Raw genomic sequence first — 26,435 nt, forward strand, 5'->3', positions numbered from 1 at the left:
TGTTTGAAAATCCCTAAATCTCAACAGAGTGTCTATAATTTGACTGGACTGCATTCTTCTTCAGATAAAATACCCAAATAGTAAACCAAATGTCTCATCCATTTGGCCTAGCTCCCTCCCTCCCTGGTCCAGGTACATCTGATTCACCTTGCTTCTGTTTTCCTTTCAGACAAATCACCTGGTCAGATGTCAGCACTGATCCTTGTTTAAACTCGGGTTTTTTTGTTTTTGTTTTTGTTTTCACAGAATGAGAATCAGAGCTGGGAGAGTACTTAAAATTCATTTAGGTTTATGATGTGGCTGAGATCTACAGGAACAATGTTATTAATCAGAAACCTACAATTAGTATGTGGCATAGCAGAGATCAGAAACCAGGTCTCCAGACACCATCTGGTACTCTTTGCTACAAGTCTTCACCAACTTCCCAAATGGATCCTGGAATTCATAATGAAGAGTAACTAATAAAGCCTTGTGAAAAACAATTTAGCAATATGTACTGTGAAGCTTACAAGGGTTTGCCCAGTAATTCCACTCCTGGGACTATCTTAGGATAAATTGTCAGGTAAGTTTTATATACAAATATTCATGTCAGGTATTTGTAATAAGAACATTTAAAATAAACAAATAAATAAATATAAATATATATATCTATATATATATATTCAATAATAAGAGGAGATGGTATATCCACTAAAAGAAATATAATGGAACAATTTGAAATGTTTATTAAAATTTTAGAGTACTATTATAAAAGGCACTTTCCCATGTTAAGTGGTGCTATGTGTTTGGGGAAGGGGATAACTTACAAAACTTATGAATGTACACAAAGCAAATGTTCTCAAGCAAAACCTTCCCAGGAGCCTGGGTGGCTCAGTCGGTTAAGCAGCTGCCTTCAGCCCAGGTCATGATCCTAGGGTTCTGGGACTGAGCCCCGAGTCCAGCTCCCTGCTCAGCAGGGAGTGTCTGCTTGTCCCTGTCCCTCTGCCGCCTGCCCCGCTCATGTTCTGTCTCTCACTTTCTCTCAAATAACCAAATAAAATCTTGGAAAAAATCCTCAGCTCTTCATTGAGTGACATTCATTCAATTACATTAAGATGGACAGAAATAAGAGAGGAATCTTATTTATAAGGAATATATTTATAAGGGAGAGAAAATGATCTTTCTCTATGAAATACATTTGCCTTATTTTTCTAATTGGCAGTGCACAATTCATTTTCTTTCTCTAGAGCTTTAACAGGGAACAAAAACTTGCACTGATTATCACTTTGGACTAGAAATAAAATGAATTTCCTAAACCCCAAATAAAACTTCAAGAGTCTCCTTATCTGAAGCTGAAGTGCATTTTACTTAGAAGAACTGGAATAAATATTTTCCAAGTGATTTGAGAAATGTTTTTAAAGTTAGTAAAGCAGTATTAGCTATTAAAGCACTAAATACCAAAGCTTCTAATGATCCTCAATAGAGGCTTTTCAAAAATCTCATTCTAAACGGTCTATAAATCTTGACTAATCTAACCCTGAGTTTAGGGGCTGAACTAGCAGAGGCACAGTCTGAGGAGAGAAAAATATTTCGTGTATCTATCACCAACTAGGCAGTGCAAAAAAAAAGTACAAAGGATATTCATATCTAAGACTCAAAGATCTGATAACACATTTATTTATTCTGTAATAAATAAATAAGTGGCAGAAATAAGACACAAATGGGACTTATGTGAAAGTTGACAAGATTCATTTAGCTTATAAAAGCTTCTTTTTATAACCAGACAAAAAGACAGTGAAAAATGTCTATTTTTTCCCTAAGGGGATTTTTTTCTTTTAGTTATTATTCATTAATTTCTTCAACAAGTGGTTTGTTCTCAACTTACCAAGACATACTAGATTAAAAACATTTAAATGCCTTATCTACCTCAAAAAGAGAAAAGAAAACAAATACACAAAAGTTCCTTCATATATTTATTTTTTTGTCAAAAGAAACAGCATTACTCTCAGACCTGTTTAAGATAAATTGTTAAGAACAACTGACAAAATATCTCAAAAATGCATCATTCCAGGGACACCTGGGTGGCTCAGTTGGTTAAAGCCTCTGCCTTCGACTTGGTTCATGATCCCAGGGTCCTGGGATCAAGCCCCACATCAGGTTCTCTCCTTGGCAGGGAGCCTGCTTCCTCCTCTCTCTCTCTGTCTGCCTCTCTGCCTACTTGTAATCTCTGTCAAATAAATAAATAAATAAAATCTTTTTAAAAATGCTACAATTATTCCATTCAAATTTTAAATAATAAATTCCCATCATTCTATCTTTATTTTGCCTAAGGTTTTCATGTATCAACAAATCTTATACTCCCTTGTTATTAAGTCTAACTAGGATTCTGAAATCTAGTTCCTAAAAATAACCCTGAAGTAGATGAAACACCCAAGTTGGCAAGAAATTTCTGATAACTCCCATTTGTAGGAAGGTCAGAGTCTCTCCCACAAGTCACTGAACACCTTTTCTTCAGAAACAAAGTGGATGGGGTGCAGTGAACAAACTGTAAAGTAGTAGTTCTTCTGTCACAGGGTCTCTTGTAAACCCCTTACACTTTGAACCAAATAAACCCAGTGAGAAAATTGTAGCTTTCAACTCAAACTATGTGATCTACACCAAATCACATTACTGAGAGGCTCAGTTCCTTCTTATAAAATGGCTAGACCTAATGAATTTAAGTCCCTTTCCAATTTAAAAATCTTTATTTCATTTCTCAGTCTTTTTCAAATTCTTTTCAAAAGTAATAAGGCACTTAGAGCAAAAGAAAACATATTCATCTTTCTCTGACATTCTGCATTTCCCAGCATTTCAAAACCCTGCTTAAGATCTAGGGAAGTTGATTAGTCTGGTTATATGATGACGCCTATGAATGAATGAGGTCTCTGCTAACAGCCTCCTTTTGGTCACTTTCCTCTTAGACTACTAGTTCCTACAGCCTTCTGCTTAATCCAGATGAGTTCCAAAATGCATGACAGAGTTTATCTCCCATAAAAGGTGTTAAGATTTTGTTTTGTTTTGCCTTTATACATTTTTGGGGAACATCAAGTCTTCCGGAAAGTTGTTTTGTACAGTAGTTTTGTAAGCTGGACAACTTAGAGCACACGAGGTCCATATCTCCCATATTAGCTAAAGAATGTGATAAACTTAAGAGAAAAAAAATAATTTTAGGTTATCACTCTACTTTCCTAGAACTTAAACAATTCTAAAAGTGAAATTAATGTTTCTAATTAAAATAGCTTTTTTTTGTTAAAGATTTTATTTATTTATTTGACACAGAGAGATCACAAGTAGGCAGAGAGGCAGGCAGAGAGAGAGAGAGGAGGAAGCAGGCTCCCTGCCGAGCAGAGAGCCCGATGCGGGACTCGATCCCAGGACCCTGAGATCATGACCTGAGTGGAAGGCAGCGGCTCAACCCACTGAGCCACCCAGGCACCCTAATTAAAATAGCTTTAATAGAACTTATATTTTATAATATAAATCCCTAAAATTGTTTTCATTTATCATAATGTATGCTTTAAACTTTAGCTAAGTGAATTTATAGATAAATAGAGTGACTTCAGAGCTCCGTAAATTAAAAGAGTGGTCAACAAAAATGACTAAATGGTTTAGTGAAATGTCTATGGACTTGTACAGTTAGCATGTTAGTGGTTAATCTGGGCTTAACCACCTTCACAACTCATTTCCTCCTCCCTCAAATTATTAAAATCAAAAGAAGTTCTGGTAGAAAACATCTTCTCCTTGTCAAATCTTTAAATACTATGACTCTCTATGTTCTAAAATATCAAAACTACTGGACATCACCTCTATGTAATTTAATTACATTTCATTAATTTAAACTTCAACATTTCTTTATTAAACCTGTGAAAACACCATAAGCTTTAATCACTAAACATTCATTCAGCAAAGTAACCCAAAAAAGGAATTAGCTAAGTTCTCAACCATTTCATGACTCCTGCTCAGTGTGTACAAAATAACTCTGAATAAGGTAAAATGTCTAATTTAGAAAGAAATTTCCTACAGCTCTCTCATCTACAAGGAGGTAAGGGTCTTTTCACCCAAGGCACTGAATAGAGCTTTTCTTCTGAAACAAAGTGCCTGAGGTGTAACACAGAAATTGTAAAGGTAACTAGTTCTTTTGTAATATAGTCTCCTACGACCTTCTTATATTCAAACAACTAATGACTATTTACAGCTTCTAATCAATTATAACCAGTGAGATGTAGTAGTGTCTGCTACTAAAAGTCATGTGAGGCTGAGCATCTTCCTAATTTTCAAACAGATTATCAGAACCTAAATGAGAAAGTTTAAAAGAGTAAAATCCAAGAATTTTCAGTTTTTATTACTATAGTTAAAATATAAATTTAATACAAATATTTACTTAAGTATACTTACATTTAAGTATTTTATAATTCAGAGTTGACAAGTTGGCATTTATAAAATTTATACAGAAAAACATAAAGATAATATTTTAATATATACTATGCTCATGAACACATGAAAAACCTCGTATGGTATTAACGCCTATGAGATAATCTAATCTAGTTTACTGACAATGGAAAAGTGAGATACTTCCAAATATAGCACCTTGATTTAATTTGTCAGTTAGTGTGTCTATAACAGACCACTTGGATCAAATGAAAACAAGTACCAACCAGTAACCCACCACTCTGCTTTTATGAACCTATGGAAATCAACAAGGCCCAGTGAGGCTGCAGGGAAAAATGTGAAGAAGACAGCAAGTCCACCCACACTCCTACTTTCTCCTCAGAAAGGACTGTCACCCCATCCCCCAACAAATCTCTGTATCAGAAAAATATAAACATGGGGATTATGGCAAGTTGACCCCAAGCTTTGTTCTCCTCCTCAAGGCATGTTCAACAAAAAGATCTAAACACACATTTAATTTGACAAGCATTTAAGTTTACAAAGTAGGTGAAAGTGAAATCATACCTAGGGCATTCATGGGTTCTGTGTCAAAGGTCATTTAGCAGTATTTCAGTGACTATTTATTAAGATCTGAAGTGGGCAGAGCATAGAGAACCACAAAATCACAGAATATCTGCTCTAGAAGACACCTTGGAAATCATCTGTTCCAACCTTTTCATTATATAAACGTTTGATTAACTCTGAATTTCCTAAGAGCTGAATTTCCTCATAACTATTCAGATATTTATTTGTGGGAAACACACACACACACACACACACACACACACACACACACAAGGATAGGTGGGCATATAACTATGCAACTGCAAAATGAAAAATTCTGTAACTCAAAGTCTATGCTTTAAACTGATATAATTCAATTTTAGGTTTAATATCCTCTTATAATAAATTACTGGATTTTCATAATTTTCTGAAGGAAAATATTCAGGGCAGAAATTACAATGCTATCAAAACATATGAAAAAGAAATTTGAGCCTTTTAAAACAAACAAAATATGAGACTGAATAATCTTTAAAGTGAACCTGAATTGATTGCTTAGGTTATTGAAACATGCTCAAAATGTTCAACTTAAAATGTTAACTATAATTTAGTGCTAAAATAAATTTTACTTTTTTCTCTGCCACAAGGATAATATAGAAAGAAAGCTCTCAAGGGCTTCTTGAAACAAAAGCATTCAAAAAGAGACTTGGGGGAGGAGGGTAAAGGGTCAGCAAGGGAACTGGCAATGATTGACAAGACACTAGGCAGTTGCTGGAGATTCAGAAGAGCAAGTGCATTTTATTTTCACCATCCTTGAGATGTGTACTCAACTACCAAACAAAAAAAGGTAAGCCATGCTGCTAGGAACTCAAACAAAATTATGTTCTCTACCCCTGCTTTTTCCACAAAAAAGTGGAAGCGGTTTTTTGTTGTTGTTGTTTTTTTTTTTGTTTTTTTTTTTTTTTGTTTTTTTTTGCAGGGAGAAATGTAACATTCAGAATTCAACCTTAAGTATGGCTGCAAGAACAAGGCAAAATTTTAAACATTCATATTTACATTCTGAGTACTTTTGAAGTTTTCCAACAAGATTATCCAAGTGATATTCACCCATTCCACTATCTTTTCTCATTTACACATCTCCATATAATAACTCTTCATTTGTTGAAGACTGTATCATAATCTTCCTCTATGTCAAAACTTCTATCATCTCTATATATATATACCCACAGAATTTCCATAATAAACATCTACTCCATTCCATTCCTAGGACCAGACCATTTGTTGTCATCCAGAACTCCACCTCAACAAATTATAATTTTTAACACGTTACTCTCTGACTAGACTTCCTCTTCTTCCGTATCACTCATGCCTTCAATTCTACTGTATCACATAGAGATCTTATGTCCTAGAATCCCCCAGTTTTTTACCAGATCACTCTCCTTGGCTCATACTCTCTCCCACTAGCACTGCTACTAAATAGCATAAATTACTTAACCTCTCCTTACCCAGTTTCCATATCTGTATAATGGAAATAATAATGCATGTCATCTTCATTCATTTATTCAACAGGTATTTGATCCCATTTTGCAGGTCAGGCACTGAGGATACAGAGAGGCAACAAAATAAACTCCCTTCCTTCATGGAATTTATATTCTAGGACTGAGGTTTTACCAGGCTGGTTGTCAGGATCAAATGAGTTAATGTTTATAAAGAATAATGCACAGCGCGTAATATGCAACATTTGTCACAGCTCATCATCTAAACTGTTCTTTAACTACAACACCTTAATTTCCCAAAGCTCATAACTTGTCACTGTACCACTCTGGTAAAATCTCAATCCTAGACTAATGTTACATTCTAATCTCCCATCACTTACTACAGAGGGCATCTAAGTGAATTACAACTTTATCACTTTGTTCCATTAAAAATGCATAGTTTCTAGACTCAACTGGATCCACAGGTTGGCTTACTAATTATTTCATTTGTTTCTGGTTAGGTTCTTCTCTCCTTTATGGGGCTTCTTTCTCTCTGCTGGTCTCTAAAACACTGATGCTCCCCAAGATCCTATCTACTGCCTTCTTTATTTTCTTCTCAGCCCATATACCCTCCATAAATGGCCCCACGGTTTCCAGCCCAGGGCCCCCAGTCATATCCCACAGCACTGGATTCAAAAGATCAGTTGCCTTGTTAGGCCACCCACGCTGGTTATCTCATTATCATCTCAAACTCAAAATATCTAAACCTGATTTCCTTAGCTTCTAAATTGACCCTTACTCATGTATTCGTTCTCTGTTTGGCATCATCCCCATCCATGCAGTCGCCCCAGCTAGAAACTCTGGATTTAAATTTGTCCGCTTCTCTGTCATTGGCCATTTCCAAGTATCAAGTCCAAATGAATGTATGATTTACTAACAACAAAAGTAAACAGTCTGAAATCTGTTCCCTTTTCTCCATTTCTATTATCACAGCCCTAGTTTAAGCCCCCAGCAGATCTTGTCAAGCCAACTGCTTCACAAATGCCTTCCCTGTCTCCAATCATTTCCCTTTAAAAGTTGTCATTCAAAACAGCTACCAGAGTGTTCTATTTAAACCTAAATAAGAGCAAACCAAGTCCCTGCTTCAAAGTCTTCAATGACTTCCTAAAGCCTAGAAAGAAAGGTAAGTTCAAGCTCATAAATATGGCATTAAAAACCCTTCAGTATTTGGTTCCATACCCTTCATCATTCTCTGTCCCTTATTTATACTCTTCCAACACATATATGCTTGTACTTCCAGAAAAAATCATGCTATTTCTTACCAATGTGACTTTGCTTCTGTTCTCCACCAGTTGGTCCTCTAGTCCCATTCCCCCATTTCCTTCACTTCTATTTTCTCTCTCTCTCTGATCCTTTAATATTCAGATCAGACATTAACTTTTCCAGCACTGCTTTCATTGGCCATTCTTTCCATTTCTCTATATTACAGTGGCTGCACTGTACTACAAATATCTGTTTTTGTGATTCTATCCATCATTTCCAAATTCTGTAAGTGCAGAACCCCAGTTTTACCCACATTGTATCCCTAGCAATTAGCATAGTGAAACACAGTAGGCAATTATTAAATGTTTGTTACATCATATAACCTTATCTCTTACCAACAATAAGTATCAAGTACCAAACTTTAAAGTTACATAAAACTGAAAATGAAAGTGACTTAGTTATCTTTTCTGAATGTTAAGTGCTATGTTATCAGTGGGTTTTCAAGATTAGCTGCAGCTCCATTCAACAAAAACTAGACTTTTCAATTGCTATAGTTTATCCTCCAAATGGGTTCAAGTCTGTACTAAAAGAATAAGTTAATAATTTGTAAAATGTATTCCTGGGGCTCAGTGGGTTAAAGCCTCTGCCTTTGGCTCAGGTCATGATCCCAGGGTCCTGGGTTTGAGCCCCGCATCCGGCTCTCTGCTCAGCGGGGAGCCTGCTTCCCCCTCTCTCTCTCTGCCTGCCTCTCTGCCTACTTGTGACCTCTCTCTCTCTCTCTCTTTGTCAAATAAATAAAAAATATCTTTAGAAAAATGTATTCCTAAGTGTTTTGACATCTGAAAGGAAGATCTCTTGTGCCAAAAGCAGGATATACTTGGTAGGAGAAGGGAGTAACAACATGGAGACTTGAAGTCACGGATTAAACAATGTACCCATCCTAGAGAACTCAACTGACTCCATTTTTTAAAAAGATTTTATTTATTTATTTGAGAGAGAGACAGTGAGAGAGAGAGCATGAGAGGCGAGAAGGTCAGAGGGAGAAGCAGACTCCCCATGGAGCCGGGAGCCCGATGCGGGACTCGATCCCGGGACTCCGGGATTGTGACCTGAGCCAAAGGCAGTTGCTCAACCAACTGAGCCACCCAGGCACCCAACTGACTCCATTTTTAAAGGTAAAAAATGGATACAAATTCCTATAGTTCTTACATTAAATTATGGAGTAACACAGCAAGTTTGAATTATAAAAGTTATAACCAAAAGATCCTTCTCACTTTCTGAGAAACATTTTGTGGCAGTTATCATCCAAATTCTTAAAGGCTATTTCATGTAGTATCATGTATAATATACTTTCCCTCACTATGTTGAGATGGATTGATCTAAAATAACTGAAAATACCACATATTAATGATATTTGTCTTCCTAGTAGAGAAGCGGACAAAACAAATACAGATGCAGTTGGGACATTGTCATAATCACTCAGAATCCTATGTGAGCATCTCAAATTACCTAATGGTTGGAGCTATAAATTGCTGTACATTCTTATGTGTTCTTAAAAAACAAATGACTTAATCTTAGGAAACAAACTGAGGGTTGCTAGACAGGAGGGAGAAGGGAGGGATGGGGCAGTGGGTGATGGGCATTGGGGAAGTATGTGCTATGGTGAGTGCTGTGAATTATGTAAGACTGATGAATCACAGACCTGTACCCATGAAACAAACAATACACTATATGTTAATATAAATAAATAAATAAATAAATGCATTTATTCAACTGCAAGAGGTTTCTTTATTTAAATGTAAATTAATGCTTAAAATATGCTACATATGTGCTTGATCTTACAAAATTAAAACAGGCCGCTAAAGTAAATTAAGTAGGAAATACTGTCTCTTTGAAGAATCTCTGAAAGTATATTTAGGCCACATATACAGTTTCAACTCTAAAGGAAAAATCAGTAACAGTCATGTGTTTTGACTGGCAAAACCACGTGTTGCTGAAAGTTAAGTTATCTGAAGTGGCTGACAAAAAGCCATACACAAAAAAGGTGAACTTTTTAGAGACAACATAGTATCACAAGCATATAGCTATAGGATGAGTTCTCTCAAAAGCCTCTGAAGTAAAGGCTCCAATTCGGAATAGGGTTACGGGTTGACCCATGAAAAGACTTTCATGTAGTTATAAAACCCTTGAACTTAACAAAGAAATTTCTGTAAGCTAACATCACATTCTCAGTGGTAAAGAACCGTTGCAAGAATTTATCTAATTCTTCTCTCTTTACCCTTGGTGTGTCACTTTCGAATACTACTACTAGCTTTACAAATCACAACTGCCTAACTATCTCTGTTCACAGTTTAACTCTAATTTACCATAAGAATTTTCCAAAAATACCATGTCAACATCACTGAATATTGCTTTCTTAAATATATATATATTTCTATTAAATTTTCTGATTTTAAATTATGACTCTAGGAACTTACCTTCAGAATAAAAAAGAGAGGCTGTTATCACCATTTATGCATATGGTCATATCTGCAATTAGACTAACAGCTCCTTTTACCTATATACTTTTCTCATCCCACGGATCTATGGACATAAATTTCATTTTTTTAAATTTTTTTATTTATTTATTTGATAGAGAGAGATCACAAGTAGGCAGAGAGGCAGGCAGAGAGAGAGAGAGAGAGAGAGGAGAAAGCAGGCTCCCTGCTGAGCAGAGAGCCCGACGCGGGACTCGATCCCAGGACCCTGAGATCGTGACCTGAGCCGAAGGCAGCGGCTTAACCCACTGAGCCACCCAGGCGCCCCCATAAATTTCATTTTAAAGCAGTGTCTGAAAATACCAATTGCTGATATATATTCTTGGATAAAAGAAAGGGAATTGCATAATCTTTTCATCATTGTATGCAATATATGCTAACAAGCTTTAAAAATAGTGCCTTATTTATTAAAGAATATTGAAATAGATGGCATGTTCTTCTTAGCGATATACTTCCTATGGTTTTTTACAGCTTAGAGGTTAAATGCACGATATGGAGCCAGGATGCCTACATCTGAATATAGGCTCCACCTACTAGCTATGTGACCCAAGACAACAATCTCTCTGTGCCTCCATTTCCTTACCATTACAGTAAGGATAACAATATCTTCCTCATAGGATTTTATTGCAGATGAAATGAGTTAGTATTTTTAAACTGCTTAGAACAGTGTCTGACATATAAACACGGTAAAGTCTCATAAATAAACAAAAGGGTAATATTCTGAAACAAAATGTTATACCTACAAATGTAGAAGAAAAAAAGACATAGAAGTTAGACAAATATAAGGGGTACCTGTCTGGTTCAGCTGGTAAAGCATGCAACTCTTGATCTCAAGACTATGAGTTCAAGCCCCATGTTAGGTATAGAGCTTACTTTAAAAAACAAAAAAATTTTAAAAAATAATTTAAGGGTCACCTGGCTGGCTCAGTCTATAGGTTAAGCATCCAACTCTTGCGACTCTTGGTTTCATCTCAGGTCATGAGCTTGCAGTCTTGAGATTGAGCCCACGATCTTGAGATGGAGCTCCCACACAGCTCCTCACTGAGAGTGGAGTCTACTTAACATTCTCTTTCTCCTCTCCCTCTGCCCCCATCCCTGCCAGCCCCATTCACATGCTCACACTCTCCACAAAAAAAAAAAAAAAAAGAAAGAAAGAAAGAAAGAGAAAAAGAAAAATATAAGGTAAGGCAATATCTTTCTCAACTGTCTTAAAATGTGGGAAATAAACAAGAAATGTAGGAGGGGCATCTGGGTGGCTCAGCCAGTTAATAAGCATCTGACTTCAGTTCAGGTCAGAATCTCAGCGTCCTGGGATCCAGCCCAGCTTCTGCTTGTCCCTCTGTCCCCCACTTTTACCCACTGTCCTCCCCACCCCCCATTCATGCATACACACACACACACACACACACTCAAATAAATAAATAAAATCTTTTTTAAAAACTCAGGAAATACATGAGGCAGAAAACGTGTTAATTTAGTGCTTAGAAAAATGTAAAAGAACTAAAATTGAGATAAATGAATACATTTGCAGTGTCTCACAACCAGGGACAGAAATTATTATGCTCTATAAAATATAAAAATAGCACTAAATTTACTTTTTAAAAAAAAGCCAAAAAACTGACTATATATGAGAATTCACAGAAAGACTAAATGTAGATACATCGGAAATACACAGCATTTGTATATACAAATACACAGTAAAATGATTCACTTTTCTTTTTCTAGTTACTATTTTCAATTAATTATTATCATTAAATATCATTCCTGTTAGTAATTATCAATACTAAGTACGAAACCACTTTCCTCATCTGTGAGACTATGGTGATCGGACTCAGATAAAATAATGGCAGAAGTATGACCATTACTGTTACCTGACTGCTGACTCAACCAAATACAGTAAGGGTAGATGGAAATCCCCAAGCTCTGTATAACCCAGGTGAACATGAACAAGATGGATGTTAGTTTGGCCATGAGACCTTAGAATAGCTAGCACCTTGCTTCCCTCCCCATATGCTTAATATATTAAGACTCTCAATATAATAAACACTCAAAATCTGTTACTGTCCTGAACTATTCTTGCATTGGTACAGTAAGACTATAAATCTATCTCTAATGAGAAACAACAACAAAAAAGGATGATGCCTCCCACCAAAAAAAAAAAAAAATCAGCTTGATGTGATAGAATTGAAATTACATAGAATTTTATGACCATTAAGTTTGACTATTATAACACATAATACATAAGACAAGTTAAGCATATAAATAATGTATAATAAGTATAAAGGATACTAGAAGAATTAGGATAAGTTTTACAGTTTAGGTTAAAAACATTTCGTATAAAACATCAGCACAAAAGCCCCTTAACATACAAACTAGGTCATATGTAAAATACTGAGAGAAATGGTGTATAAATAAAACACTATTTTTTACATAAAATTACTAAATTACAGGTTGAAACATGATAGTGTATTTCCTCAGCCCTAGGACTGAAAAACGGCACTGCCTTCAATCTGTACGTCTTGTTGCATATAGCGTAACTCCCCTCAAAATCAAGAATTTTTTTGTTCAATAAGAAAAATATATATCAGGCCTATGGCTATTTTCCCTCACTCACCAAGAAACACTCAGGAAAATAAAGTTTTATTTTATTTGGAATCTGAAGTTTCACGGATGACCAGTTATTTCAATGCAAACAACAAAATAGCCAGCTTACTCATTAGCCTCATTTATCATAATCAGATACTGGGATCATGTCAGTCAAAAGAATGGCAAGGATTGTCTAACTGTATTTTATTAAATATCCATAATAGATAATGGATATCAAAGTATATATAACAGGTTCATAAGATGGAGTTCTGCACAGAACCATTAACAAGTACCAGAAATAACCCAAAATTTTATGAAGAAATAATAAACTCAAAGAATTTTACACATTTGGAGAACCATCTTATTCCATAGGGACTATAAGTACACAACACATCCACATAAGCAGTGATTTAACGATTTGGAAAGAGAAAAAAAAATGAAAACATAATTCCCTCACAATAGTGCAGAGTTCAGAAATGCATAGCCAACTCGATGTATAGATTTGTTTTTTATTTTGTTAATTTTTAAGAAATTTAAGTTCAATTAATTAACATATAATATATTGTTTGTTTCAGGAGTACAGGACTATGATTCATCAGTTTTATCTAATACTCAGTGCTCATTACAACACATATACTCCCCAAAGTCAAAAATTTTAGCAACCAACTCTAACCAAGGCCACTTTTGTTTCTAGTAAAGGATGCTTTTTATTTATATTGATGATGATGGTAGTGTGGTGGCAGCACCATTTTAGGGCAATTATTATGTGAACATATTCGCATTATAGTATATATAAGCAAAAACTCAGGAAAGCAAGACAAATCAGCTTTTACTTTGTTTTTTTTTTTACTTTTAGTAAAACATGTATATTCTTGAATTTTTAATCATTTAGAATACATAAAGAAAATAAGATAATGAACTATACAGTTATATTCAAGTCATTCCCGGCTTTAAGATCTTTGGCAGCTCCTCAACACTTTCAAGACAGAATCCAATCATGGCAGTACAAAGCTGTTTTGTTGTTGTTGTTGTTTTCATTTGCTTCCTATCTAATTCTCTAGCCTCATGTTTAGCCATTCCTCTACTCACCCTAAAGTTCAACCAAACCTATGACTTGCGGATCCCATAATATATGTATATGTGCACATGTATGTGTGTGTGCGTGTGTGTCTCATATGCTTCTGTACATTCTGTTTCCCTACCTGGAGTAATACATTCCACATTTTTACTAAGATAATCTACACACATCCTTTAAGATTTGGCCATCCCCTCTACATTTGGGATAGAATCAGTTACCAAACTATATTCTAAAGTTTTGTTTTCCTTTCTTCCCCCTCTAGTATACTGTAAGCTCTTTAAAGAAAGAAGCTACATTTCTTATCTTCAGAGTCTCACTGCCTAGCACACATTAATCCATCATATTCATTCTACAGATGAACAGACCTAGGCCAAATAAATTATTTTCCCAATTTCATAGGCCAATTAATGGCAGATTTAATATTAGACTAAGACTTTTATGTAAGACTTCTTTCTCCTAGTTCAATTTTCTTTCTATAAATGCACCTACAGATACCAGATCGGAAGGAATTATGTCACTAACATCTAGAATGTTCAAGGCAGATACAGAGCTAAATGGAGTATAAAAAAGTAAGTGCTTTAAAAACAAAAATAAAACACAAGCTAGTTATGATGGATTTTCAAGGAATAGGAATAGGTGATAAAAAGAAACAGAATCGTCAGAAAAAATATTATCTTAAAAGTAAGAATTATGAGGGAGCATTTCAGTGACATATATATTTTACTCATAAATATGAGTAAGTAAATGAATGCATCTGTAATCAACTCATCAATGTTTAAAGGAAATAAACATTTTTTTCTTTAACCATAACAAAATGAGGGGTAAAGTATTTAGCTAAAAACCTGTAAGATCAAGCATTTATGCCAAGGTAATTGGCATAGTAATAATTTATGCCAAGGTTAAAAAGGGGGCTAAGGTGAGTGGCTTTATTTGGTTACATAAGTTACCTTTTATTGAATAAAAAAGGTAGAGGGAGATAATATTTTAACTTAAATGAAAAATCACCAACTTAAGAAGAATGAATGGGATCGGAGAAAGCATTTCTGAAGAAGAAATATCTGAGATAAATTCCTGTCCACCTTTCAAAATACAGCAGAAAATATGAAGTAGGGAAAAGGGGAAATACATTTCTGGTAGAAGGACCAAAAGTAATATTCAAATGCATGGAGGGAAAAACAGCCTGTGGATCTAAGTATCTATAGTTAAAAGGAGGAGGAGGGAAGTGGTCAGCAGACAGAAGAAATAGCAGGGAAATGATAATAAATCTGGATCTTGTATGTCATGGAAAGAATCCTGGTTTCATCCAGTAAATTAATAAAGACCCAGGGAAGGCATCTGATTGGAAGAATTATTAAATCAGCTGTTTTGCACAAAGATAATTTTGGCAGCAGCCTGCGTGGCAAAGAGTAGGGACAAACAATAGGCCAGTATAAGAGTTTGCATGAGAAATGAAGATCCTAAAGCAACAGAAATAGAAATGGAAAGGAAAAGACTGACTTGAAAGACATTCAGAATATAGGACTGGCAGATTTGGTGATGTCAGATTATGAGAGGGAAGGTTAATCCTAGGTTTTAACTTAAATGTAATACATTGGCAGTGGCGCTAACAAGATCATGAATGAGAAGGAAAGTGAGACCTGGGATAAGAATTGGGTCAGATTTCTAGGTAGGATATATTGAGTGAGAAGAGCCATGGCAATGACACAGCCATGGGCAATGTCAAAGAGAAAGAGGCTCTAAGAAACAAGAATGGAAAAAGATGAAAATTTAAGAAAAGAGTAAAAATACAGAAGCTAAGGAAGCAAAATCTTTCAGGAGATTCAACAACAACAAATGTAGAAAAGTCAAGTAAGATAAAGGTTGAGAAAGGTTGGCAGGATTTGGAGGTCACTGGAGACATTTACTCACACTGCAGCTTCAGCAGAACAGTAAGGTGGAATCCTTATACAAGAAACTCAGAGATGGCTAAAGAAATGTTCATTTCAAAGGGATAAAATTATGTCCCTTAATGAATTCAAGATAAATGGCAGGTTTGAACAAATTCCCATATAAAGATAAAAGCTATGGAATGTAAAAAAAGAACTGGTATGATGCTAAACTCATTAAAACTGTGTAGGAAATAAGAGACCATGAAGATAACTTTTACTTTGGACACTCTTTGGGCATCTTTTTCTTAAACTCTAGCTTCACTCAAATCTGTCTCTGTGGGGACGCCTGGGTGGCTCAGTTGGTTAAGCAGCTGCCTTCGTCTCAGGTCATGATCCCAGAGTCCTGGGTTCGAGTCCCACATCGGGCTCCTTGCTCAGCAGGGAGCCTGCTTCTCCCTCTGCCTCTGCCTGCCATTCTGTCTGCCTGTGCTCTCTCCCCCTCTCTCTCTGATAAATAAATAAAAAAAATTAAAAAAAAATCTGTCTCTGTGAATTAAAAATGTGTCAAAAACATGAAAAATTCTGGAAACACTAAGCACAACACCACTTCTCTCAGTTTAAAAAAATGTATAAAACCAGGAAAATAGGATTTGTGTTTCTCTACAATCTTGAGCTCTGGTTCTTAGTTGGGTCCTGAAAAATATTTTTAAAATACTCAAAAGAAACTCTCACACAGAATTTTGATTAGTTAAGACCAAGTTTTAGCCTCTTGCAAACTACTCAGGGCTACCTCAGGCAGGCCTCTAGATGAAGTATCAAAACAGGGTAACAGACAAAAAATTAACCTGAAATGGATCACAGGCCTAAATGTTAAAGCTATACACTTCTAAAAACACAAGGGAAGAAAATCTTGGGATGGGCAAAGATTTCTTAAAACACAAAAAGCACAAAGTCTAAGAGAATAAAAGTATAAATTGGACTTCTCCAAAATTTAAAACATTTGCGCTTCGAAGATACCATTAAGAAAATCAGAAGATAAGCCACAAAAGGAAGAAAATACTTTAAATACCTTATCCAAAAAAGAATCTGGACCCAGAATAAAGAGTCTTACATCTTGATAATAAAAAGATAAGCAACCTAATTAAAAATGGGAAAATGATTAGAACAGACATTTCATAAAAGAAAATACACAAATAGCTAGTAAGTACATAAAAAATATACTCAAACAACATTACAGTGAAGTCCAGACTAAAACCAAAATACCATGACATAACTATTAGAATAGCTAAAATTAAAAACATGGACAAATGTTTATAAGGATTGGAACAACTAGAACTTTCATACCTTGTAAAATGTAAAGTGTAACAAGCACTTTAGAAACTAGTTCAGCAGTTTCTTACAAAGTCAAGCCTGAACTTATTATATGACCTGGTAATTTGAATCTTGGGTATTTACCCAAAAGAAATGTAAGCATATATCCACATAAAAGTTTGTATGTTAATGTTCACAGCAGCTCCATTCTATACCCAAACCCACAAACAACCCAAATATTTTGCCCATTATAGGTGAATGGAAAAACTAATTGTGATATATTCAGGCAACGGAATACCACTTAACAATATAAAAGGAATGAGCTACTGATACAAGCAATAACAGGGATTAATCTTAAAAACGTCACATGAATAAAAGAAGGCAGGCAAAAGAGTACATACTGTATTATTCCATTTATAAGAAACTCTTGAAAGAGTAAATCTAATCTCTACTTATCAAAAACAGATCATTAGTTGCTTGGGTTAGACTAGAGGAGGACTGACTGAGATGAGGAGCAAGAGAACTTTCTGGGATGATGGAAATGTTCTATAGCTTAACTGTGGTGGTGGTTACACATGCATATAAGTATGTGAAAACTCATTAAAATGTATATGCATAATGATGAGCGTAAATTGTACCTCAATAAAGTTCATTCACACACACACAAAATGGTACAATTTCAACTTTTGTCTTAGGATTGCCCCAATCTATGCCACCAGAACATATTATGTATTAAGAATACATATACCATCTTCTTAAAAATATTCCCAACTAAGTGAATGAATCTGTATGAAAATCTGTGGACTGCACATTGCTTATGGTATTCAAATATAGAATATAAAGTTTAGCTTCCTTGGGGTTGGGTTCTTTATGTTATCTGAAAGAACAGCATGGGAGACATTTTCCTTAAAGTTCATGTCCTTACTACATATAAAAGTAATATGGTAAGGTCTCCTTCAATATAATGCCCCTTAAAGATGCCAAGGCAGCCTTCCTCAGGCTGAAAGAAGCCATATCACAAATAGCATTAGGATACTGTTCTACTACTGACTTAACAAAGAGCCTTGTCCTTAAGGCCAGAACAACTAAGCAATATCTAGTCAAAGCTATAGAAACAAAGAATAAATTTTATAACCACATCCTTTTAGACTGAAGTTACATCAGAGTTAATATTGGACAAAGAGAATAAGAAATTGTCAGCTGATGAAAGATATATTTAAAACAAACTTAATCTAATAATGTAAATAAAAATTTAAACAAACAGATATGAAACACAGTGCTTTATATTCCTCATTTAACATTCCCAGCTCTGAGATTATCCTACCCACTTTACACATGGGGAAATTCAAAGGGAGACTAAACAATTTGGTCAAGGTGATTCAGCTAATAAATGACAGGATAACCTACACTCTTAACCACTCTGTTTCTCTTAAGAAAGAAATAAGAATGAACGAGAGAGAGAGAAAGAAAAAAACTCTATATTAGAAAGATGAACTCCAGATGCATTAAAGACTTAAATATGAAAGGTAAAATTATAGAACTATTAGAAGAAAACATGGGAAAATATCTTTGCAGTTTGTGGATCAGGAAGGACTTCTACCGCCTACAAATAAAAAATTTTAAGTACATTAAAATTAAGGATTTGTGTACCACTTTCAAATTCAACACATGCTGACACACTGGGAAAATATTTGCCATGTCTAAAACCACCAAGGGATTACGACCTCAGACAGAGGATTCTGGGAAACCAAGAAAAAATGGAAACCCAACCAAAAAGAAGGGCAAAGGGTATGAATAGGCCAGACATGAGAAGGCAAACTCAAACAGCTAGCCAGGATATGAAGACATAATCAACCACCCTGGTAAACAGAGAAACATATCACAGCACAAAAACCATAGGATTCTACTTAACAACAGTTAAATTAGCAAGATGTAAGACATTCTACAATACCAAATGCTGACAAAACTGGGAAAAAGTAAAAATTCATATACAATGATGGTGAGGGTAAAAATTGTAGCCATTTCAGAAATAATCTGGCATAATTTGGTGATATTAAATATGTAACTAACCTATTACACAGCAATACCACACCTGGATATGTATATCCAGAAAAACTCTTCCACAGCCATTAGCAACATGTATGAAGATGTTTGTCACACTATTTTACTCAAGAGTTGGAACCAACCTGAGCATCCATCATTAGGGGAACTGATAATTTGTGCTACATGCAAACCATGAAATATTAGACAGAATCAGAGAAGTAGATGGGCACAGAGCAACATGAACAAATATCAAACAATGCTTAGTGAAGAAAGTAACATACATAGCAAAATAGCAGCTATACAAATGTAAAACACACATTATTTTACAAGGACAGAGACATTACCAGGAACATATATAAAACATACTAGATTGGGTGCAAGTAAGAGTTGGGAAGGAGTTGAGATTGAGAATGAAGAGGAAAAATTATAAATCCAAATAATGAGGGAATGCCTTTAAACAATATAAACCTAACTTTGTTGTCTGAAATGTTATAAGTAATACAGTAATGTCAACTATTAAATTTGGTAAATTTATGCAAATGGTTAAGAAATCCCTTTTCCTGGGATGATTGAGCATTCTTTACAATACCTCTTGGTTTTAACCATGATATTATTGAAAATTGATGGCATTTAGTTCTTCCTTGTTGCCATCATAGATAAAACATGTTCAAATGGCCTAATAAAAGGAATACTGAGCTATGAATCTGAAAAGCTATAACCTAGTCCAAGCTAACTAGCAGAAGGAATTTGGCAAAGTCATTCTACCTCCTTGAAGGTTTGCTTATCTGCAAAATCAAATTTGAATGATTCTCCAAATCTCTCCAGCTCTAAAATTATTATTTTCCTAATACTTATTTATGGAATTATTGGAATTATTCTCTCTCTCTCCCAACTGTTTACCCCTGCCCCCACAACAACAACAACAACAACAAAACAAGATCAAAAGAGATTTAGAAATGTGGTATAGCAGTAAGTATGAATAGCAACTTAGCTTCTCAAGGTAGGAAGGAGAAAACACTAAAGAGATACAGTGATTTTCACAGCCTTTACAAGTATGTAAGGCAAGTATTTCAGCCCAAGTTCAATCTACTTTCTGAAGGATTTACCACAAGTCACTATTACCTCTTCTAAAATGTAAGTTAAAGTCTCTAGTAGAATTTCTACTTGAAGGCCCTAAACTTCAACTGATCTGTATCAGTTTTCAGTTAAAAAAATATGATCTCTAAAGATCCCTTCCATACTAAACATGTAACATTCCAAGAGAAAAATGAATTTTTAAATTAACAGACCAGTCATACTCTGAGCATTTAACAAAAAGCCAAGCATTCAATTAGAAGTGAGGATTAAATGGGGATAAATGGGGATAATTTTCCTTAAGAATAAGGAAAATTAGAATATATCAGAGGTTGGTAAGCATGAATGGTAACTGAGATATCTAAAAAATAATAGTATCGCATAGTATAAAAAGAAAATTGAAACGAGAATATTAAAGATATCTAAAAACCAAATTAAGATAGTTATATACCTAAAAATTTGAAATTACATTTTAAAGGGGAAAACAGAAGACTTGCAATATTCTTAGAATACAACAATAAATATGAGAAATTGACATCATTCCCTTATTTATCTCCCATTCACATTTAATTTTAAATATGGATGGGGAAGCGGGGGTGGGAATAAGATGTCACAAAACATCTGTTACTAATAATTCCAGCACAGATGTAGTTGTTCCTGCAAAAGAGATGATGAAGTTGTTTGCAGGCTGCCATACTATATTGTCTCCTACCAACAGCCATAGTTTATACTCAAACTCGATGTATTAAGTCTCAATAAATACATAAAATTGTCTACATGGACAGATATATGCAATCCCTATAAATATAGTAGGCATGGATTAAATAACAGGAAGGTGTTTGAAGAAATAAATGAGATAAAGATAAATTTTAAGAGAATGAAAAAATAATAACATTTCATAGCTATAATACAAGTGTAGACTTACATTTGGCTGTTTTGCTTTTTAAAAGTGAATCTTTCAATTTATCTATACCTAAATGATATACTTCAAAATATGTTTTAATGAAATTAATGAACTGAGTTCTAAATATTAAAATTTTTTTCTCTGAAAACAATCATAATGGATATTCTACTTATTTGAGAACACAGTTATACTTAAATGTTATAGAATATTGCCATCTTTTAAGCAACCCAGTTCCATGTTAACAAGCAGTATAACCCACCTCCCTCAAGGTTAAAAGTCAGGACAAGATCATATACACCACACTGAAAATTTTTATTAGTTAAAAATGATGTCTTAAGAAGGCTTCCTCTAGGAATACAATTCTGAAAACCCTATCCCATCCAAAGGAAAGTTTATTTCCTAAAGTAATGTATGTCTAATAGATTACATTTTAACTTGGGTTACTAAAAACTTGTTTTTTAGATATATATATCCACTAATTTTCTTTCAACTTACATCTAGTTAAATATTTTACTAGTAATATGCACAAAATATAGGCTTCTAAAAAGTGTTTTCAAAAACTTTTTATTTCCTAATCAGGCACTTTTCTAGTTTAAGATTTTTAAGATTTTCTTTTAACAATGAACTTTTATTCTAGCTCCTGTCTCAATTAGAGAAGAACAGACATTTCCCCATAAATTAGTGATCATGCTGCAAACATTAAGAAACCTTTTCCAATCCCAAGTACTATTCCACAATTTCATCAAGGCCTCTAAACTTTCATTGCACTTTTACATATTAATGCATATCTTCTTCCAACATCCACAAGATTTTTCTTCTTCTCTACTACAATTCAATACTTAAGTAGTTGAGAATAGTTAATAGAATTCCACATGATGTTGCATCTGTGTTTACATATGGCTCTAATCACATGCTTAAAAGTAATTTATACAGGAGAAAGCAAAAAAAAAAAAAGAAGAAGGAAAAAACAATAAAAACACAATTATGGGATATAATTATGTTATTTTTAAAGTATCATTTCCAATTTGGTAGAACTTTCTCACTTCTCACCAAATGCTTCAAAGCAAATAAAATTGCAGACAGAGGGTACAAACTTTCAAAAATACTATAAACTAAAGAAAGAAAAAATAATGTAATATTCCATGTGCTTTTACAACAGGCTCATCTTAACAAATGATGGATGCTCTCAGTTTGTAAGATACTTCAAGTTTGCTCCATGCCACAATCATATACATTATGGCTTTGTGGTAAACTTCCCCATTTCATAAAAGTAGTGAGTGAATCACACCTACTACTACTGAGCTCTAAGAATTAAGTGAACACCAAATTCAAGAAACATCTGTCAGGAAATGTAAAACTGTATTTATACATACATACACAAACACACACACACACACACACACACACACACACTCTTGAAAAGCCATGACATTCTAAAATGAGAAATCACACAGGCTTACCTGGTAATTCAGGTAATTCCTACTTAATTCAAGATAAACAGTATTACTATTGCATTATGATACTACTGTTGATGCATTTTTAGAAACACCATTAAAAATAATTAGGCAAAGAAGTATTTCTAACATTTGACCTAAGAAAAGTCTTCCAAAAGTTTACAGTTATATTAATTGTAGAAACACACCAAAAATATTACTAAATACACCAAGTCTCATGCAATTTTTTATACGTGAAAGTTATAATACCAATTTACACACTTTGAAAAGAATTCATGAATACAAACATACAATAATTATCAAACCACAGATAATTTTTTGCTGCATTTAAAACATCAAAGCTAACATATTTCTTAATTTACAATTGACAAATGTAAAACGTCTACACTACCTGATTCTTAATTAGAAGGGAAAGGAAAAGATAAAATCTAAAAATCATTAACATCTGAGTGGCTGCTGGTTAACACCTTCTTTAGTTGTTGTTTGCCCATCCATGTATACAGTTTAAGTTATGGGAAGATAATTAGAAAGTATTAACAATCAATTAATTGCAATTTTTCTTAACCATATTTAACAGTTTACATCTTTAAACATCTAAAATACATGTTTTCAGGGAATCTTCTAATGAATCAAAAGGGTTAAAAATACAGTAAATATGCAAAATAAATACAGGCCAATCATCACATATTCTTTTCCAAATCTAACAACATAGAAACAAACAAAAATAGTAGTAATGTAAGTGGTCTAAAACAAGACTAAATTGATAGCAATACCAATCTCAGTATTTAAAAAGCTCAAATATATAAATCATTCAAGTTAAAACATTTCTACTTCTTTCCATCTTAGCAAACCAGAAAATGTTTATGCCTCATTTACCCAATGCTAGTTTTAAGCAACACGAAGACCCAGAATTACATCAAAGGTCCCTATTTATGCAGAGGTCCCAATCAACAGGAGATAGAGAGACTTACGGTGCTACTATACCAATAATCATTTTTTGTTAGCATCCTCTACTGGTGGTTTCCAAAGACAGCAAGTGGAAATGGTGCAAATGACAGAAAAATATGTACCTGCTATTTCATCTAAAGTGAATTAATCAGCATGTGGTCATTAGTAACTAGCACACATTTCCCTCCCCTCCAAAATGCATACATACTTACATACAAAAAACACGCAGAACAGAAGTAGAAAATTAGAAGACATATTTTTAAAATACAACAAACAAAGCATGACGTTACAAATGGTAAAAATCAATTCTACGCAATTCTAATGCCACTCCTTTATACACAACTAACATCATCACCGTAAAGTTACTACCTAATGTTTGATGCTTTGGCCAAGCCTTGCTCAGTTGGTTTACCCCTGTCAAGTTACATTACTTGATTCTCTCATTAATATCCTATTCTGCAGATATATTCCAGAAAGGAAATTAAAATGTTTCACTAGAGGCTTAGCAGTAAAATCTGCATATCTTATTTTTAAATGAACAAAAAATTATTTACATATAAATAACAACATAAACTATCTCTAATGCTATCATCCACTGTACACATCATTTATTCCCTCATTAAAAAGATTTAAGAGTTATCTTTCATGCAATTCTCTCCAATAAACAACTGCAACTTAAATATGACTGCGTTGCCAAGAAATATTAACCAGCACCTATTCTGAGGTTTCACAACACAATGGCATATAACTTCATTTTTAATCTGTAAATTATAAGGCTTAATCAAATAGCATGGCTGTAATCATCGGCAATGCATGAAATGCATTTGAGAACAAAAAGAAATACAAGGACAGAGCCAAAAGTGATGAAAATGGAAGATACCTGTAGTAGTACGGTGCTATCTTAAACACCTTTTGTTTTCTGAGAGTAATGCATACTGCAGACAAGACATTTTGTGCTAAACAGCCCAAATCTGTTTTTCTAATATTAAACACAAAGGAAAAACACTGACAGCAAGCATGGTAAATAAATCCCTCCCTTGAGAATGAAAGCAGCAGACAGGAGGGGGCTGACATACATGCAGGAGAAAACTAAACACCATCTTTTTTCTACCTGCACAAGTTGCCATTTGCTGCAGCGATCGAGAACCTCTTTTTCCTGTTGATTTGAAGTACCTTTCAGGAAAGCTTTTTCCCCCTTAAGTCATCTGTTGATATGCCTTATGAGTGTAATAATCATATCACAGGATCTTTAGGAGAAAAATCCATTCTTTCCCGTTCAGGTAAACATGTTTACAGCAGCTGCACAGACGCTGGGTGGTTCAGACTCACATGTCACACACATGTCGTCAGCAACAAGAAAAGCCCCTTTCTCTGGCGATGAACATTTTAAATAAGGTAAAAAGCGAGCAGCCCTTTCCGAAGCAACTTACCTTTCATAAAGCCACATCAGCAACAGTGGCAACAGCTCAATATAGCACACTATTTGACGCTAAAACAGGAAATTAAAATTGCAATAGCCTATGCTCCGCTCCTTGCTGTAACAAGTCATCTCTCCACAATGACGATACTAAATATTAGTTATCAATCATAACTAACAGACGTCTTTAAAACGCAAATGTTTATTTGTATAGCTAAAATCATCACGAAGGCAGTGATTTTAATGTCGGCTCAAATATATTAAAAATATTTTTACGATTGGAAGGAAACATCTTGAAACAGCTAAAAATCTTCGTATCTGCTTCTAGACAGGAAATCCCACACAAAATCTAAAATTGCCAGGAAAGGTTACAAAACCTCGCGTTTCGCATCCCAGAGGGGAGGGAGAAAGGGAGCCCAGGAGCTGGGGGTGGGGCGGGGGCAGCGCGAGAGAGTTTTTACTTAAACACGCATTTCCTCATTTTCTGGAAGAAACAGCGTTCCCATTATAGGTGCATTTATTTCCCTACAGTTAAAAACTCGTTTCAAAAATAACGTAGGAACCAAAATGAGCCCCTCGGTCCGAAATGTACGTGTAATTCCTTATATAGACTCGGCTGCAGCCAGCGGCAGGGCCGTTGCCGCCCATTATTATACAAACAGGTACCCGGCCGGCGCGGGCGGGGGACCTCGCCCCGCGCTACCGCCGCCCCCGGGCGGAGAAGTCTCGCCCCTCTCGCCACAGGAACTGTCCAGACAATAACAATCAGCAGACATTTCGCTGCTGAACAAGAGGGAGAGAAAGCACAGAATCGCCCCCAAGATAAGCAGAAATACAATCAACTTACAACGTCTCTCCAAACTGGAAAAGGCGACTGTGCAACAACAACCACATGTTCGGGTCTCGCTCTCTCTTGCTGTCTCTTTTTCTTATTTATTTATTTATTTATTTATTTTTAACTCTCATGCCAGGCAGAGGGGTGTGTATTGCCCCGGCACTTCAGCACAAATCAATAAACACTGCAGCTGCAGCGACAGCAGCAGACCCGTGCGTCCGTCGGTCCGTCTGCCCCCTCCCCCACCCTCCTTCCACCCGAGACCAAGAGCGCCATCCAAGCTCCATTATCCGGCTTCAGCGCTCCGTGCGTCCGGCCCAGGTAACAACTTCCCCAAAAACCGAAAGAGAAAAATGAGAAGCGTACGCACAGAACCCCATCCCAACGCGGAGAAGGAGTCTCCCCCGGGGAGGGGGGATCTGTCTGTGGTGCTTCCCTGTCTCTAAGACCAGGTAACAACTCCACAAACACACCCGCTGCCCAGCTCGCCGCCATCCACAGATCTCCCACAGCAGCAAGTAGGTGCCCGCTCCTGCCCCATCTCCTCTGCCGCCCCACCAGCTCCCCACCGAATGTGGACCTCACTCGCGGGGCTCGCCTCGGCGTCCCCAGCCGGGAGCCCGCGGTATAGTGGCCCGAGGCGCGGGGGAGGAGGGGCGCTTAGGGACCCGCGCCTCCGCTCCGCTAATCCCCAT

At 35.4% G+C, this 26,435-nt stretch overlaps 1 protein-coding gene across 3 annotated transcripts in view; it reads right to left on the bottom strand.

The window, feature by feature from the left end:
• The window catches only part of ZEB1 (zinc finger E-box binding homeobox 1), a 189,129-nt gene that overhangs the window by 161,870 nt on the left and 824 nt on the right, over positions 1–26,435 (bottom strand). The gene's annotated exons all lie outside the window — the stretch shown is intronic.

The sequence above is a fragment of the Neovison vison genome, chromosome 12, assembly GCF_020171115.1.
Source record: "Neovison vison isolate M4711 chromosome 12, ASM_NN_V1, whole genome shotgun sequence".
In the NCBI taxonomy this organism is placed as follows: Eukaryota; Metazoa; Chordata; class Mammalia; order Carnivora; family Mustelidae; genus Neogale; species Neogale vison.